The sequence below is a fragment of the Triticum aestivum genome, chromosome 6D (genome assembly GCF_018294505.1).
Source record: "Triticum aestivum cultivar Chinese Spring chromosome 6D, IWGSC CS RefSeq v2.1, whole genome shotgun sequence".
Lineage (NCBI taxonomy): Eukaryota > Viridiplantae > Streptophyta > Magnoliopsida > Poales > Poaceae > Triticum > Triticum aestivum.
The window spans coordinates 82,307,945-82,320,919 of NC_057811.1; positions in this window are offsets into that span (position 1 = coordinate 82,307,945).

A 12,975-nucleotide genomic window follows, 5' to 3' on the forward strand; every position below is an offset into this window, starting at 1 on the left:
TCGTGAGGATTCGTTCGTCTTCGTGGATTCACTTCTTCATGGACTCGTTCTTCTTCCTAGCGAGATTTCAGGCAAGATGACCGTCACCTTGGATCTCATTACTATCATTGCTATGCTAGTTGCTTCGTTCTATAGCTATGCTGCGCTACCTATCACTTGATCTTCAAGCGTCCCAAATTGCCATGAACCTCTAACCTTTGTCACCCTTCCTAGCAAACCGTTGTTTGGCTATGTCACCGCTTTGCTCAGCCCCTCTTATAGCGTTGCTAGTTGCAGATGAAGATGAAGATTGCTCCATGTTGGATTATGTTTATGTTGGGATATCACAATATCTTTTATTTAATTAATGCATCTATATACTTGGTAAAGGGTGGAAGGCTCGGCCTTATGCCTGGTGTTTTGTTCCACTCTTGCCGCCCCTAGTTTCCGTCATACCGGTATTATGTTCCTTGATTTTGCGTCCCTTACGCGGTTGGGTGATTTATGGGACCCCCTTGACAGTTTGCTTTGAATAAAACTCTTCCAGCAAGGCCCACCTTGGTTTTACATTTGCCTCACCTAGCCTTCTTCCCTTGGGAGTCGCGCTCTCGAGGGTCATCTTTATTTACCCCCCCGGGCCAGTGCTCCTTTGAGTGTTGGTCCAACCTATCAGTCGCCGGTGGCCAGCAGGGGCAACTCTGGGCTGGCCTACCGGAAGCTCGGACAATCCGGTGTGCCCTGAGAACGAGATATGTGCAGCCCCTATCAGGATTTGTCGGCACATTCGGGCGGCTTTGCTGGTCTTGTTTTACCATTGTCGAAATGTCTTGTAACCGGGATTCCGAGACTGATCGGGTCTTCCCGGGAGAAGGAATATCCTTCGTTGACCGTGAGAGCTTATAATGGGCTAAGTTGGGACACCCCTGCAGGGTATTATCTTTCGAAAGCCGTGCCCGCGGTTATGTGGCAGATGGGAATTTGTTAATATCCGGTTGTAGAGAACTTGACACTTGACCTTAACTAAAACGCATCAACCGCGTGTGTTAGCCGTGATGGTCTCTTCTCGGCGGAGTCCGGGAAGTGAACACGGTTTCTGGGTTATGTTTGACGTAAGTAGGAGTTCAGGATCACTTCTTGATCATTGCTAGTTTCACGACCGTTCCGTTGCTTCTCTTCTCGCTCTTATTTGCGTATGTTAGCCACCATATATGCTTAGTCGCTGCTACAACCTCACCACTTTACCCCTTCCTTACCCTTTAAGCTTTGCTAGTCTTGATACCCATGGTAATGGGATTGCTGAGTCCTCGTGGCTCACAAATTACTACAACACCAGTTGCAGGTACAGGTTTTGCGATGATCATGACGCGAGAGCGATGTTTCTTGTTTTGGAGTTCTTCTTCTGCTTCTTCTTCGATCAGGGGATAAGTTCCAGGTCGGCAGCCTGGGCTAGTAGGGTGGATGTCGTTGGAGTTTCTGTTTGTGTTTCATCCGTAGTCGGATGTTGATCTCTTGTATGATATTTATGTATTCTTGCGGCATTGTAAGCTTCTTGTATGTATCCCCATCTTTTATGTAATGTTGATGTAATGATATCCACCTTGCAAAAGCGCCTTCAAGATGCGCTTCTATCCTTGGTGGGACCGTCATGTTCCTTTAGGATAGGGTCGCATCTTGGGCGTGACAGCATCCGCGGCGGCACCCTTGCTGGTAGCCCCAGGGGGCTTGGTAGGAAAGTACTTGCCGGGACCTGATTTCCTCCGCTTGTTCTGCCACACTGATGGTTCGATGGATGGTTGAGTTAACCGGAGCAAAAAGGTACCTGGTTCCACAGGTAGCTTGAATGCGGCACGCTTTGACAGGTAATCGGCGATGTCGTTCTCCGCTCGGGGGACGTGCTCCGCTTGGATACCGTCAAAGCGTTCCTCCAGCTTCCTCACCTCATCTACGTAAGCTTCCATCAATGGGCTCTGATAATCCTTGTTGACTTGTCTGACAACGAGCTGCGAGTCACCCATGACGATGAGCTTCTTAACCCCGAGGTCTGCCGCGATCCTGAGACGGGCAAGCAATCCCTCGTACTCAGCAATGTTGTTGGTGGACATATCCCTGGGGAAGTGCATCTGGATCACGTACTTGAGGTGCTCTCCGGTGGGTGCGACGAGCAGCACACCGGCACCGGCGCCTTGCAGCGAGAAAGCCCCATCAAAGTACATGACCCAGTCTCGATCTGCTTCCTTGCCGGGGAGAGTGGTCTCCTGGATTTCTTCATCAGGCGCCGAGGTCCATTCTGCAATGAACTCCGCCAAGACTCTGCTCTAAATTGTCGAGGTACTTTCAAACTTTAAACCAAAGCTTGACAACTCCAAGGCCCATTCCACAATCCTTCCAGTCGCATCTGGGTTATGCAGTATCCGTTGTAATGGGAGGCGGGTGATGACAGTGATCTCGTGGGCTTGGAAGTAATGACGCAGCTTCCTTGAGGCCATAAGGAGGCCAAAGAGCAATTTCTGCACACCGGAGTACCTCGATCTAGCTCCCTGCAAGAGGGAGCTGACAAAGTAAACCATGTGCTGCATCATCTTCTTCTTTTGCACCACCTCACTTGACTGCGCGGGCACTGCCTCGGTGGCATCAGACTCTGCCGGGGGCCTCGCCTTGCCGGCACCAGGCCCTGCCGGGGGAATTTTGGGCTTGCCATCCGCTGGTTCTGCCGCGTCACTACCTCCTTGTTGACCTCCCTCTGTGCCACCAGTGCGGTGCTGACCACTTGATTCGTCGCCGCCAGATGCAGCAGAAACGGCTCTTGTGGTTTAGGCGCAACCAGTATTGGCGTGGAGGAAAGGTATTTCTTCAGATCCTGCAATGCTGCCTCGGCTTCTGGGGTCCACTCCATTGGGCCTGCCTTCTTCAAGATTTTGAAGAAGGGAAGGGCGCGCTCGGCGGACTTGGAGATGAATCAGCTCATGGCGGCAACGCAGCCGGTGAGCCGACGCACATCCTTGATCCGCTTGGGCGCCTCAATCTGCTCAATAGCCTTGATCTTGTCTGGGTTTGCCTCGATCCCGCGCTGCGACACAGAGAACCCGAGAAGCTTGCCGGATGGAACGCCGAAGACACACTTCTCAGGGTTCAGCTTGAGGTTGATCTTGCGCAGGTTAGCAAATGTCTCTTCCAGATCTTGCACAAGAGTTGGCCCGTCCTTGGTTTTGACCACTATGTCATCCATGTCTGCCTCCATATTTCTATGGAGCCGAGGTTAAAAACCAATTTGGACTGCTCTTGCGAACGTTGAGCCAACACTCTTCGACCCGAAAGGCATCCGTAAAAAGCAATACGTACCACATGGGGTGATGAATGCTGTCTTTTCTTCATCCTCTCTTGTCATGAAGATCTGGTGGTAGCCCGAGTAGGCGTCAAGGAATGATAACAGATCACACCCGGCTGTGGAGTCAACAATCTGGTCGATGCGCGTCAACGGGAAGGGGTCCTTAGGACAAGCCTTATTGATATCTGTGTAATCAATACACAGTCTCCACTTCCCATTCGCCTTGCGCACCACTACCGGATTGGCCAACCACGTCGGGTGGAGCACTCCTCTCACCAAACCTGCCGCTTCCAACTTTTTGATCTCCTCTGTGATGAACTCCTGCCTCTCGAGAGCCTGCTTTCTGACCTTCTGCTTGACGGGCCGCGCGTGGGGGCAGACAGCTATGTGGTGCTCAATCACCTCCCTGGGAACACCGGGGATGTCGGATGCTTGCCACGCAAACACGTCAACATTCGCCCGCAGGAAGGTGATGAGCGTGCCTTCCTATTTGCTGTCTAGGGTGGAGCCTATGGTGAAAGCCCCTCCCGTGCCATCCTCCCTGACGGGCACCTTCTTGGTCTGCGCCGGCTCGGCCCTGGATCTCTTGCTCTTGTCGGTAGACCTCTCTGGCACGTCCTCGACGGTAGCACAACACTTCGAGGGGGTGCGCTTGCCGGAGTGGGCGCGAGAGGTCTTGCCGGACGGCTTCTTCCCTCCCGGGCCTTCAGCGGCAGGAGCAGGTGCCTTGACGGCAGCTGCTGAAACTGCTTCCCGGTAGAGTTGGTCGGCGCAGATCAGCGCGTCCTTCTTGTCGGAGGGGACGGAGATGATGGTCAACGGCCCGGGCATCTTTAGCATGTTGTAGGCATAGTGTGATGCCGCCATGAACTTGGCTAGTGTCGGCGGCAGAGGATCCCGTTGTAGGGCAAGGGGATCTCGGCCACGTCGAAGATGATCCTCTCCGTCCTGTAGTTCAACTCTCCTCCAAACGTCACGGGCAGTGTGACCTTCCCCTTCGGCTGGCTCCTCCCCGGGATTGACCCCTTGAAACGTGCCCGTTTCCTCGAGGTCTCCATCAGGGATTTGCAATCTTTTGTTCACGACAGGCGAGATCAGTTTCAGGCCGGCCCCGCCGTCAACCAACATCTTGTTCACTCAGAGGTTGCGTATCGTTGGTGAGACCAACAATGGCAAACACCCGACCGCGGTAGTGCCGTCAGGGTGGTCCTCGGTGTCAAAGATGAGGGGCGTGCTGGACCACTTCAGCGGCTTCTGAGCGTCGAACGACGGCTCCGCTGCTGTAATCTCACGCGCCCACTGCTTGAGCTGGCAGTGAGAGGTATACAGCAAGGCGGCGCCATCGACGCACATGGCCTCCTTAGCCTTCTGGAACCCTTGCTCACCAGACTCGTCGTCCTCGTCGTGGTCATCATTTTCTTGTTTCTTGTCACGGCCTCGGGCGGGCCTCTCTTGCTGGTTGTCCTTGCCGGGGCAGATTCCTTGGCCGCCACGCTTCTTGCCGGATCCCTCAGCACCGTCCTGGTCCTTCTCCTTGTCCCGCCTCTCATACTTAGCTTTTTGCTTCTCAGCAAGCAGCTCGACTTGTCGGCAGTTCTGGAGGTCGTGGCCCTTGGTGCGGTGGATCTTGCAGTATTGCTTGCCGGAGCTTGCTGGCTTGTCGGTAGCCGCCAAGGCCCGGCAGGCGGTGCACCCGGCAATCTCCTTGCCGGGGGCGTCTGTCTTGACCTTCTTGCTGGCACCAGTATCGTCAGATCCCTCAACGGCAAGCACGGCCTTGCCTTTGCGTTTCCTGTTGTGATGCTGGCCCTTCTTCGTCGGGGTGGCGGCGTCTTCATCGGTAGAGTCGGTTTCCGCGCCGGCGCCTTCGCCGGGGTACTTCCTTCCCTCTTCAGCCCGGGCGCACCTATCGGCCAAAACGTAGAGCTCGGCCACATCCTTAACTTTGGTCATCGCCATCTCTTCGCGCATCTTGCGGTTGTGCACGTTCTGGTGGAACGCGCTGATCACAGCAGCAGGATGAACGTCGGGGATGTTGTACTGCACCCGGCTGAATCTCTGGATGTACCTGTGCAGGGTTTCCCCTTCCTTCTGGGGAATGATATGCAGATCACTGGCCTGGCCGTGAGCTTGGTGGCCTCCTGTGAAGGCGCCAACGAACTCATGACACAGATCCGACCAAGAAGAAATGGAATCCACCGGCAGGTGCATCAACCAAGACATCACATTGGGCTTCAGCACCAGCGGGAAATAGTTGGCGAGCACCTTGTCGTCGCGAGCTCCAGCAGCCTGCATCGCGATGGTGTAGATGCTGAGGAACTCGGACAGATGGGTCTTGCCAGTGTAATTCTCGCCGACGTCGGGCTTGAACGTGCGGTGGGACGGCCACTGGAACTGCCGCAGCTCACGGGTAAAGGCCGGGCAGCCCACCTCATAAGGTAGGCCGCCGGGGCCCCCCGGTGCTGGGTGGTCCATAGAGAGTCCCGCCCGCTTGTCCGACTAGCGGCACGTTTCGCGCCGGCGCTCGACGGTGGTTCAAGTGTCTTCATGGGCTCGCTCCCGAAGGACCTGGCGCTGGTCGCGGAGGGTCCGCGGGTCAGACAACGCTATGGAGATGTTATCACAAGCGTCGTCACGACGGGCCGACGCCCGCGACGGCTGGCGAGGAGGAGGAGAGTGCACCGTGGCCGCAGCTCCCCCGGTCCTCCCAGCGCCAGCATGTGGTGGCTCGGTGGAGCGCCGACCCGAGGGCCCTGCCGATCGCCGATCGTCTTTTTTTGCGACGGCGATGAGGCTCCGGATGGTGGCCCTCCACTCGTCGAGCTTCTCCGCAGCAGGAGGGAAGTCGAGGAGCAGCTACGCGCGCGCCAAAGCTTCTGCTGGTGTGGGCGGCGGTGACAGATGTGTGGATCGCGGCACGCTTCGACTTCTAACTACGTTAGAAGGAGCTCCGTTACGACCCAGCGGCTGCGTGCCATTTTCGCCAGCGCTTCGGCGAGCGTGCTGAACCCCTTCATCTTGCGGATGACGCACAGGGCTCTTCCCACGGCGGTGCCCAGGGTCACCAACGTGGTGACGCTTCTCGGCGCGCACACCATGGGAAGAGCGCGCGGTGGTCGCCTGTGTGGGCGTCTTGGAGGTCGCTGCGCCGCCCGGAGGTGGCACAATGACACCCCTGGAGGGCCCCGTGCCACCTGCGGGGGGCCCAGCTCCGTCTTTGGATCTGGCGACGTGCGGCCGGTCGTCTGGCGCGCGAACAACGCCGCTCGCCAGGCTCTGACTGCCTGGGCGATAATGGTGCTCGCGGACCGCGGCCCGGGTCCTGTCCGCGACCGGTCCACTGCTCGTCCGCACCGGCACGGGCCGTTCGGCTCCCAATGAGCCGATCGCCGTGGCCGTCTTCTTCTTAGGAGCCATGGCGACGAATAACTGCTAGGCTAACTACTAGACCAGATTCTCACAATTGCGCCCCCTACTTGGCGCGCCAAAGATGTCGGGGGAAACGACACCTATGGGATCACCAGAATCCCTACTACGGTTGCCGGGGCGCATGGTTGCAAGAAGAGCAGGATCAGCAGCCAGCACAAGGAGCGTTTACCCAGGTTCGGGCCGCGAGGATGCGTAAAACCCTAGTCCTGCTTTAGTGGGTGTATTTCAGAGAGTTCTTGAGCTCTCGAACTAGCTGTGGTGAGTGCATGGTTCGAAAGAGCCGAATCCTTCTCCAGTATGCCATGGGCCTCCTTTTATAGTCGAAAGGGGCTGCCACAGTGGCATATAGGAGGTGGAAAGGCGCACAGTGCCCTGAGCTTATCGCTCGTATTACAGGACAAGACGCATTTAATGCGTAGCTTAGGTGTCCCCCTGCTTTATCGGGGACGGGGGCGAGGCCCGTCCCGTCCGTCGCCGCTCCTCGTTGCTTCGACACGCGCCTTGGCCAGCGATGTGTGTGGCACCATGTAGGCAGGCAGGCAGCTGAGGTGGCGCGGTGGTGGAGCCTTCACGAAGATCTGCATGCCGCCACGCAGGTGCTCGATGAGTTGGCCTGGGGGCTGCATGTTGCCACGCAGGTGCCCGCCCAGCTGGTTGGGCTGGCAGCTGCATGTGAACGGCGGTGGAAGCTTGCCTGGCGTGGGCCTGGCGGTGGCCCTGCTGGTGTCCTTGGTGAGGGCCTTGCGGGGCGGCCCGGCAAGGGTCTTGCCGTGTGGCCCGGCAAGGGTCTTGCCGTGGCGCGCTGTCTTCCCTGGTAAGGATCTTGCCGAGGATCGTCATCTTCTAATCCTCATCTGATCTTGAATATGTCTTCACAAAGATCTGCATGCCACCACAGAGGTGCCTTCCCAAGCCCTGGCCCCATGTGGATGATGGCGTTGGGGACCGTGGGCTCAAGGGTGGCTCGCTCTGTTGGTGTGGGGCGAGCTGCCCCGGCAAGGGTCTTGCCGGGGCTGCTGAGGCTGCCCCGGCAAGGGTCTTGCCGGGGGAGCCTGCTTCGTCCCTCTCCTCCTTGTGGTCTCGGCCTTGGCATTGCTCTGATTATCTTGGGCTTTGGTCTTACCTTGGCTCACCTCCCCTGTTCTGCTTGGTGTGACCGTGGGCGTGGCTCTGACTGCCCGTGCATAGGTAAAGGGGTACAAAAGCGTGCCCCTCTTTTGTACACCGACACGTACGTATGCGCGAGTAGGAGTTCGAGACCCTGCCCGTATGTACGTACGTGGCCGTATTTTCTTTCTTGCACACTGGCCGTTGTACATACGTGTACATGCTACGTGCGCGCCTCTACTACGACACGTGCGCGCCTCTACATCGACCAGTATGTACGTACACGTTCGCGACCAGAATGACAACGCTACGTACGCTTCGACCAGGTGGGTCCCGACTATCAGGCACTTCCTTGTGTGTGAAGATGTAGCTGGTGGGTCCCAGCAGTCAGGGGGGCGAATCGTTTTTTTTTTTTGCCCGGACGCACTTCCTTGCACGCGAAGATGTAGCTGGTGGGTCCCAGCAGTCAGGGGGAAACGTTTCTTTTGCGAAATACGGTGGCCCGTCCGGTGGGTCCCCGCTGTCAGGTGGAGGAATAATTATTTTGCGCGTAATAAGGAGGCACTTCCTTGCTGCGGCCGTGGACCCAGCTGTCAGCCTCTCCATGTACAGTCCACGTTCGATGGAAGCCGTTCCTTGACCACGTTGACCACGCCGCGCCGAGAGCACCAGGGCTATGGACGACGGCGAGGCCTAGGAAGGGGACGATGTGGAGCCAGGGAAGATGCGGCAGTGGATGCCCACGCGGAGAGGAGTACGAGGGTTCACTGGTTCGGCTGCGGTGTGAGGCTGCCGTCGCCGCAGAATAACAGGGGGTGTGGGTGAGTAGAGGGATGGCCTAGCCAGCGGTGGGAGTAGTAGGGGGCGGTTAGGCCTCCGCGGCATCGCAGCCGGCCATGGGAGGCAGGAGCACCAGGCACGACCAGCGCTGGTTTGGGCGGCTAGAGCAAGAAGACCAGAGGTTGAAGAAGCACTACGGCCGTTGGATGGACATCGTACGGGTAATGGAGCTAGAATCGTGCATATTGACTAAGTTGACAAAGCCCTCCGTCCCCGTCAACTTAGTAGGCCCACAAGTCAGCCTCCGACTATACTGGGTCCCAGCTAGCAGGGGGAGTGTTCATTTTTTTGTGCGTAATAAGGAGGCACTTCCGGTGGGTCTGAGCTGACAGCGGGGGAAACGTTTTTTTCACGAAATACGATGGCCCGTCCGATGGGTCCCAGCAGTCAGGGGGAAACATTTTTTCGCCAAATACGATGGCCCGTCCGGTGGGTCCCTGCTGTCGTGGCTGCCGTGGACCCAGCTGTCAGCCTCTCCACGACAGTACTCTTCCGATGGAAGTCGTTCCTTGACCACGTTGACCACGCCGCGCCGTGAGCACCAGGGCGGTGGACGATGGTGAGGCCTAGGAAGGGTACGACGCGGAGCCGGGGAAGACGCGGGAGTGGATGCCCACACGGAGAGGAGTACGAGGGTTCACTGGTTCGGCTGCGGTGTGAGGCTGCCGTCGTCGCAGAATAACAGAGGGTGTGGTTGAGTAGAGGGATGCCTTGGCCAGCGGTGGGAGTAGTAGGGGGCGGCGAGGCCTGCACGGGAGGCGGAGCAGGCGGTCCCGCCGGCGCTGGATTTGGCGGCTGGAGCAAGAAGATCAGAGATTGAAGAAACACGACGGCCGTTGGATTGACATCCAACGGTTACGTCTGCTAGAATCGTTTGTTGACGTATATAATAACTAAAAAATCTTGCATGCGCGTCAACTTAATAGGCCCATAAGTCAGACCATTCCCTCTATTTAATAATTTATATATAGCTCACTTCGACTTCTTATGCAATTTATTGGAGTCCTTTTTTTTGGTTGGCCAGGGCCAATTTCGCATATTTCTGTGGGTTCCAAACTATTTTTAATACCGAAATGTCAAGCCAGATTTAAAGTACTTTGAAGATGTATTTAAATTAGGTTAATGCCTAGTGAAATAGGAATCTGAAAATGTGAAAAAATTTAGAAATTATAAAGTAATTGCTAATTTATCATCTGTTTTTATATTTACAACCAATTTCATATTACTTTCAAGATTTGCAGGCGTCTTGAAAGAGTTGCAGCCCATCAGGGCGTAGAAAAATAAATAGGCCTGGATTGGGTATTCTTCAGAAAAAATAAACTAGGCTCATTTTCACAAAGAAAAAATAGCTGGGCTGGTCACATGGTGAACATAAAATATAAGCCTGGGCTAGACGGGCCACAGCCCAGCTCAAACCCTGCTCCGTCCCAACAATAACAAAAAAAATACTTCTCGAGCAGCTACGTCCCAGGTGTCAGCCGATCTTGTGCTGTTCTCTTGTCTATTGACTATATACGCTCACAATGTCGTGGGTCCCATATGTCAGGAAAACACTAGGAGGAAGCATTTTATTTCTCCATACACTGACATGGTGGGCCCGTACTGTCATCCTCTCCACGTAACTTCCGCCGATTCCTGTTGTTTGTTGACCATGTTGACAACGCGAGAGGACGGCGCTGCAGCGAGCGCACCAAAGTGCGCGGAGGATGACGGCAAGGCCTCGGACGTCGGCGTTAACGATTTAGGAGACGATGGGGCGGCGATGCGTGCGCTGAGGCACAGCCAGCCGTGGGAGGCGGAAGCAGGCGGCCCCGCCGGCGCAGGTTTGGTTTTGGCGGCTGGAGGAAGACAGGACTGAAGAAACACGACAGACTGTAAAAGCAGCAGGAGTACTTAACAACCTTAACTAAAACCAGCAGGGGCACTTAACAACCATAGCTGAAAGCAGTATGAGTACTTATACAGGTTCAACCGTACAAAGCACGCCTCGAACAGTGCTACTTTGCCTACAGTTAACCAAGGGTGAGGCTGCCAAGCCCCAGGACAAGGCCCGGGCGCCACCCCGCCCATCCACAACCTTCTGAAAGCGGCTTCATCTCGCAATGTGGTCAATAAACAGGATATTCGCTTTAGAGCCATGGAAAAGCAGGAACATAATCTTCTGTCCTATTCTCCAAGATGGACGGGCCTTCATTATTTGAGACCACCCATGAATAAGTATCTTTTCACCTCCAAGGGGAATGCAGTAGGTTGACATAAACATCATGTTGTGACCAAGCGCAAGTCTGACCCGACCATGCTCAGGCATCTGTATAGGAACAATAGAACTGGGCAGTTTCTGTTTCAAGAAGATCACAGCTGTAAAACTGTGTATAAGCAATAGTTTATGAACAACATATATAACAGAAAACAGCTCGTACCATAAGTTTCTCGACACAGTTGGACCTGTTCAACGAGTGCAGCAGTGGCACACATATCCCACGTGGCCTTCCACCATTGAAAGGCCCCACAAGGACCTCAAGACGATCAATAAAGTGTAGGAACTAGTGGATGTCGTCCCAGTCAACTTCAGTGCCATCAGTAACAGCCGAGTTGTTACAGAATAACAAACGAGCAGCCTGCTTAACTCTGAAAAAACCTACACGTGCCACCAATTATAAGAAAATATTAGTTAGAAGTAGCATCTTCGTGAGAGATTCGTTGCTACTTCTAAAGTTAAATTGTGATTAGTTAGACAGAATAGGTGGATTAAGAAGTAATCGAGGCAACAAGCAAGAACCATATACAAAACTAACATGGATGAACAATTGGAACGACGTCGGGGTGGAAGATCGCAGTAAAGATGAGACCAGGTTCTGCTATTTCCATCAACATTCGTGCGCCAACTTTCAGTCTGTAACACTTGAGAAAGTTTATCCAAGTTCGGCCATAAAAAAAGCAGCGATCTTCTTGGTTCATGAACCTCGGAACTTATATCCATGGCTTGTCTTCACTGTGACCATTAAACTGGTGTATTCAGTTATGGCAAGGCCGAGCATCTTGAGTACATGTGTTCTGGCAGAGCAAATAATGCACTGCAAGAAAAATAATATGAGAACACAATGTATTCCCTATCTAAATCTAGAAATAACTTCCTCCTTCACGTCAGTGTTGACCATCATACTGGTAGTACCTTTTATCCAAATATAGCAATCCAAATTTCCAAATTAGTCGACAGCATGTTCAAAAAAACCCCACCCTCCCGGATAGAAAAGAGGATTCTAGGAACATACTGTGCGCGTTTTAAAATCCTGTGTTAGGATGAGAAGGAACAAGTGTGGCGTCTCGCCGAGGGCGCAGAAACCTGTAGGGTCCTCGCACTTTGGGCACTGCAAATGAAACACACTAGATTTAGTAGGAAGAAAAATGCATCAACGGCGGAGGCTGCCATCCTAGGATTACCCGCGACTAAGGGACTTGGATTTATCGGGGATGGAGGAAGAATTTGTACCTGGTTCTCCCAGAGAAAACCGTATGCAATCGCCGAGAGGGGGTTTTCTCTGAACAAGCAGACGAGGGAGAAGGGGATTCAGGCCCAGTGAAATATTGCCGCTTTGTCCGTCTAGCTTACTGCTAAAGCTGGAAATGGGGGGTTTGTGATTTGACGGCTCATTGGGCATTACTGCGGCGCTACGACCGGGGTGTGTCTACCGTGCAGTTGTGCACTCTAATTTGTGCATATGGCACGTGGACCCCATTGCCGGATGCCCCACATATCAGCGAAAGGAAGTAGAAAGACAGGAGTAACTAGTTACACAAAAATATATTTTTGACAGAGAGATACTCCCTCTGTAAAGAAATATACAAATCTTTTATATCACAACTTTATACATAAGAAAAATCAAGGGGAATATATATAACATATATAATTTTAAAAAACAGAGTTGTTTTTAACACAGTATAGACGAGTTGGTGATGATGGTGTGCCTGCCATCCTGCAATATAGGCCGTCCGATTTATATCTGACGGATAGGAAGGAAACTATGGCAATTTTGCAAAAAGGTACCCACACACCTCTCCACATTTGCAAATAAGGCCTTCCCTCGTTCATCCTTTTCTCTCACAAGATAAAATACTCATACAAATGCATCTTGATGTTACGTGCAACGCACGGGCATTATGGGGGTTCAGCTGAGAATATAATACTCGGACAGGCTCACGATTCTGGACTTTGGGCTGCAGGCCCACCCTGCATGTTTGGGGGGCCATGTGTTCTACCTCAGCGCTTTTTGTATTGCAAGCGATCGGTACGGCAC